General features: G+C 42.4%; 1 long non-coding RNA gene across 1 annotated transcript; it reads right to left on the reverse strand.

The window, feature by feature from the left end:
• Positions 1-4,571: 4,571 nt before the first annotated feature.
• Positions 4,572-5,396, reverse strand: LOC134448713 (uncharacterized). The gene is made up of 2 exons (XR_010034843.1): positions 5,190-5,396; positions 4,572-4,692 (listed from the first exon to the last, which is right to left on the reverse strand). It is a non-coding gene; the product is annotated as an uncharacterized LOC134448713 (long non-coding RNA).
• Positions 5,397-5,600: the final 204 nt, after the last annotated feature.

Below are 5,600 nucleotides of genomic sequence, written 5' to 3' on the forward strand. Positions count from 1 at the left end.
TTCAACCTTTTTTTACATTGAACTTTTACATTTTGAGTCTGCACCGGGCTTAAATAGATTGGTGTGAGATTTGAATGTAATCCTATGGAGAGTATCATGATCTGCTTCAGTAGTCACAGTACATGTTGACATGCATGTTTCTTTTAGGTTTAATTCAGATTACCAATGTTGACAATGTTGAGAGGATAAACTTTTTTTCTAAAACTCACTTGTTTACTACCACACATGCTTGACACCATCTAAAGCAAATTTGTTTATCTTAGTCTCAAAAGAGATGAACAGACCAAGGATATGGATTACTGGAACCATGTCATGCTTATGAAAGTGAAAGTGAAGTGAAAGCCTATTGGGAAACTCCAACTCCCATTGTCAGACATTGTGACACAGCACTCCACAGCACACAAGTGACACTGCATACTGCACACAACAAAATTACATTTATGCCTCACCAGTGCAAGGGGGCAGCCCTCAATGGCGCCGCTAGGGAGCAGTGCGGCCGGACGGTACCTCAGTCAAGGAGGAGGATGGGGGAGAGCACTGGGTGATTACTCTCCCCACCAACCTACCTGGCGGGTCGGGCGTTGAACCGGCAACCTTTGGACTACAAGTCTGACACCCTAACCGCTTACCCATGACTGCCCTATGTCCCCCTTATGACAGCCAGCTCCTTGGCTCAGTGGCTAAGGTGTTGGTTTGAGGATTGGGAGGTTGTGAGTTTAAATTCCACTCTGACCCAAATTGATTTTCAAATTTTATTATATACAGTGTTCCTTAGCCAAGTTAAAATAACTTGTATGTTATTTAGTATATCCCCGAAACGCGGAGCTCCAACACTTTCAAGATGGGTGAATTCAAGATGGCTGAACGTTTGTTTGGCCCATAACTTCTGACCGGATGGATGGATTAGTCCCAGATTCAGTGTGATAATGCCCTAGAGTAGGTAGATGAACTGGTTAGATTTTGGAGGACAATACTTTCAAGATGGCTGAATTCAAGATATATATTTAATATGTAACTACTCAGCTCTGGTCCAAAAGGCAAGCCCGCTTCCAGCGTTTTCTGCAAGAATGCAATCTAGTTTACTATTTTCTCAATTTAAATTGCCATTTTTGTTGACAAGATGGGGATTTTGGCCTGTCCCTCACAATGAAATGTATCTTTCAAGTGCCCTTATGGTAAATTATTGGAAAAATTACACAATTTCAATTTTTTTTAGTTGGTTCTATAATATAAGTAATACAAAGCAATGTTTTCATGCATATGTGCAATATCTATAAAAAATGTAATAGTTTTTGTCAGTGATCCCTGATACTAACATAAGTTACATAATTTCCAGGTTACATCACTCACAGGAAAATGACTTTCACCACATAAAACAGAAGAAAGTTTCAGTCTTTTTTAGTGTGAATTTTGTTATTTTATAGGACTGTTGAGGGTGGTTGCAGCATCATTCCCGTTACCACTTTTTAACACATTACTTAAAAAGATATTGTTTTTTTGTGACTCATTCTCTTATTCTGATATAGGATCTATCTCCATATACTGTACGCTGCTAGGAGACTGACATTTGTTTATGCTCTTGAAGAACGTTAACTAAATGCTGAAATTCACGCTTGTTCCCGCTGTCATTTATTACACAAAACACTACAAAATTGGCGACGAGATTCAACAACTTTTTTTGTAAAGATAACGGCTGCTAACGTTCCCTTCCCGACCTTCTTTTTACAATACACAGGTGAGCAATGCCTTTTAAAACGTCGAAGATAATCTTCGAAAACTACCTGCTCTTGATCAATGCCACTGTTGTGGAATGGCCGGTTGCAAGGATGAGGGCAATACTGCTACTGCATTGGAAAAGTACTTTAATCCAAACACTAACACAGTTGCCGAGCGCCATGCATTCCGTAAATGGGCTCAGGCTTCTCATGAATCAATCCTACAGTAGGCCTATGTTGCTGCATTGTTGACCTTGCTTCAACTTGCGATTTTGGGGTGAAGGCAGGTGAACATATTCGCGACCAATTGATTGAGCATGTGTGCAACCCAATAATTCGTGAGAGACTGTTGTTAGGCTTAGATGCTGACTTTACTTTGGACAAAGCTATCACAATAGCTAGCTACACAAATTGAATCGGCTGTGGACCATGCCAAGAGCATCAGCGGTGCACGTACGGTCTCCATGCAAGCCGTGCAGCAAACTTCCCAACGCAAGGGGAAAGGGCGGCAGTCGAATGCTGCGGGTGTCAACGGCTCTGCTAAACGTAAACAAGCAACATGCTACCACTGCAGCTCCAATGCTCATTTAGCCAATGCACCCAATTGCCCTGCGATCACAGCTACATGTAAGCGATGCAAAAACACTGGACACTTTGCCAAAGTTTGCCGCTCTGCTCAGCCAAATACACAGGAGGTGCGTGAATTAGAGCTTCCTGAGGTCCTGGTGCTTTACAGAAAATTCTGCCAACCTAACTGCTAAAATTACAGTACATGCACTGTGGAGATTGCAACCGAACAGTCACAGCCATGCACAGTTGATTTAGTCGTGGACTCTGGGTCTTCTGTGTCCATTAGAGATGATAAAAAACCCGGAGGATCCGGTTGGAGAGCCGGGTAAAGACCTCATCCGAACAGACCGGATGGCTGTCGTGCATTGATCCGCCAAAGGCGGGTCAGACGGCATTTCATTAATATGTCAACAAAATGGCAGTTACAGCGCGAGAAATTGTGAAACCGGAATATATCCTCTTTAGTTGACTACAACAGCCATTCTCTAATCTCCCTAGTATGCTGTTCAGTCACGAACACTCACTGAGTAAAACTGAACCAACTCCCGCCTCGTCATTCATCGAGCCTGTTTGATCCGTCCAGCCTATGTTGTGGCCAATTGAGTGTTTGAGTCGCGGTTCCCGCTCCCTATGCGTGTGCTTCTGACTCTGTTGAGGTCTACATTTTAATGTTAATAGTGCTCTGCCAACGCTTTAACATCTCAGTCTGTAGGCTACTCTTAGGGAAAGTATAGTCTACAGACGTGACTCGATCACTCACTGCGTTACAGCGTAGGCTACAGTCTTTAAAGCCACTGCTGCCGTCACTCCCCTCGTCCGAGTCACTCAGCAGCGGCACCCTCGGCGACTCGGTGAGACGAATCCTGACTGAGTTGTTGGTAGCAGCGAATCCCCTACGGATCGGATCAATCGCTTAAGTTTCGTTTTTGCCACGAGTGTGTGAGTCGCAAGGCAACTCGGCAGCGGAAGCGAGTGGTCATCTGCTGCTCGCCTCCTGACTGTCCCTGCTCAACTAGACTTCTGCTCCCAAATGTTTGACTTTTAGTCTTAAATACAAACACACACATTCTTTATTGCAAAATCAGGAACATGCCGTTTCACTGCTGCCAAAGGCTGTTCGAGTTGTGGTTGCATGTTTAGTGAGGAGACCCAGGTGGGTCGGATCGCAGCATGAGTTTAGGAACTGTTACATTCATAAAGTGAGTTTTGTTGATCAAACTGTCTTACTCTTTGATTTATCAACGTGAATTGATAAATGGAACAACAAAGGCGAGGCGCATAGCTAGGGCCTACTTAACGGCAGAAACGTTTTAAAAAATACATTATTTTTATTTAAATTTATTTATTTTAAATAAGTGATCCGTGTGATCCGATTGATCCGTCTAATCCGGATACCCTCCTTGGAATGATCCAATCAATCCGGACGCCTCAAAGATTCGAGTTAAGCACCTCTAGTCTCCATTTTGCCACAAAGCCTGTATAGCCCCTTTTCGACTAGCCCTGTTAGAACGGGGCTGCGCGCTGCTGGGGCGTGGTTTCGTTTTCTTTTTGCATTTACTCCACCCATACACACCCATCATCAGCTCAAACAGGGCTCAAACAGGGGCGATTATAGAATCGCAAAAGACGTGGTTCGAGGCTGAGTTCCACTAGGCTAACTGTTGCCTGTGTTAGGATTTACCGGCATGTGAAAACACCTATCCCCACCCACGCACTTTAAAAATCAACTTTTCTGTCGGCAGTTTTTACAGTAGACAGAGAAAATTTGCTCAAGCAATTATCATGTTCTTTAAAGTAGCCTAACTCCAGTCCTTGGCCAAGGAGTTATATTCCCAAGCAGCAAATTAACGTGCCCAACACGTTTTTTTAACGTTTATTTTTGGTGACACGTTCAGAATTGGTTCAGAATAGGTTCAGAATTGCGTTCAGATATGGTTAATTTGTAGGTTCCCGATTACGTGCTCAGCACGTTCTGAAAGGGTTATTTTTTGGTGTCCAACACGTTCTCTAAACGTTTCAAAATGGTGTCAAACAACACGTTCGGAAAAACACGTCCACGGACGTACAAATAAGGTGTACATTTGGGTTTTATTACGTGTTCAACACCTATTTTTGACACCAAAAATAAAACCTGCCGCAGCGCCATATGGGCTTGCTTTTTCTGTTAGGGGCTTAAAATTTGGCCTATGCTTTATCCTATAGCATTTATGAGGCCATTACCATTATTACAACTGTTATTATTATAGCCTTAGTTAGCCTAGTTATGCAAAAGAAGAAAAGCATATGTGTAATGCATGTATTTATTTTTTTTAAAACAAGCTGCCACTTGGACTTAAGGGGCTAGAGTGCAGTCTGTGTCTGGGCTTTCTGTTGACAATGTTGAAGAGGACGCTTGCGTTGGCTTCACCTGAAACATGAAAAGAAGAACTTATTCAACAAGTGATGCTCATGACAAATATCATAATGGGCCGCAGCTGCATGAGCCCACTCTAAAAATCATGATTTGCTGGTCGCGAGGATTTCACTGTAGTTCTAATGTCCGTTGGGTTCAAGGGACTCGTGTATGAAATATGAAACAAAATCTTGTCAACATACTTCTATGTCTTCTCTAGCCTGGTGAACCAGCGCCACCCGCTGGACGCCAAAATGTTTTGTCTACGGGTGGAAATTAGACATTAATTAGACATCCACATTTAGTCTGGTTTATCAGGCTATGTCTTCTCACCTTATTAATAAAATAATACAGAGGTGGCACCTGTAGTAATCTTAAATACTAGTCTATAGAACAATACAATGTTCGTAACGGTAGACTAGAAGTATGGAAACCACGTTTCATTACAGTCTAAAAGCCCCCATTGTTTCTAATGAGTAAATGTTATTAGCGAAATGCTAATGACAACTCACCGGAGTTTCACGTTTGAAGTTTCACGTTGTAGATCCAGAAAGAGAAATTGTCAAAAGGAGGGTTGATAGTTGGTAGTAAAGAGGATGTGGGTAAAGTCAAAGAAGGTGAAAATATGAAAGATGAAGGATAAAATAGTAAAAGTTTACGGTGAAATCAAGAGGGTGAAGGTCTGTGAGGTCAGGCAAAAGAAGTGCATTTTCAGTTAATCAGAGCGGTCGCCTAGCAACCGGCCAAGCGCGAGCTGCATCAGGTTCAGACAAAAACAACTTGGACTTCAGTGCTAGATCAGTGTTTTAAGAAACGTGTCTTTTGACACCAAATTTGTACGTTCAGATTTCCTGTCAGATCAGTGTTTTAAAAAACGTGTCTTTTGACACCAAATTTGTATGTTCAGATTTCGTGTCAGATCA

Source organism: Engraulis encrasicolus, chromosome 5 (genome assembly GCF_034702125.1).
Source record: "Engraulis encrasicolus isolate BLACKSEA-1 chromosome 5, IST_EnEncr_1.0, whole genome shotgun sequence".
Classification (NCBI taxonomy): domain Eukaryota; kingdom Metazoa; phylum Chordata; class Actinopteri; order Clupeiformes; family Engraulidae; genus Engraulis; species Engraulis encrasicolus.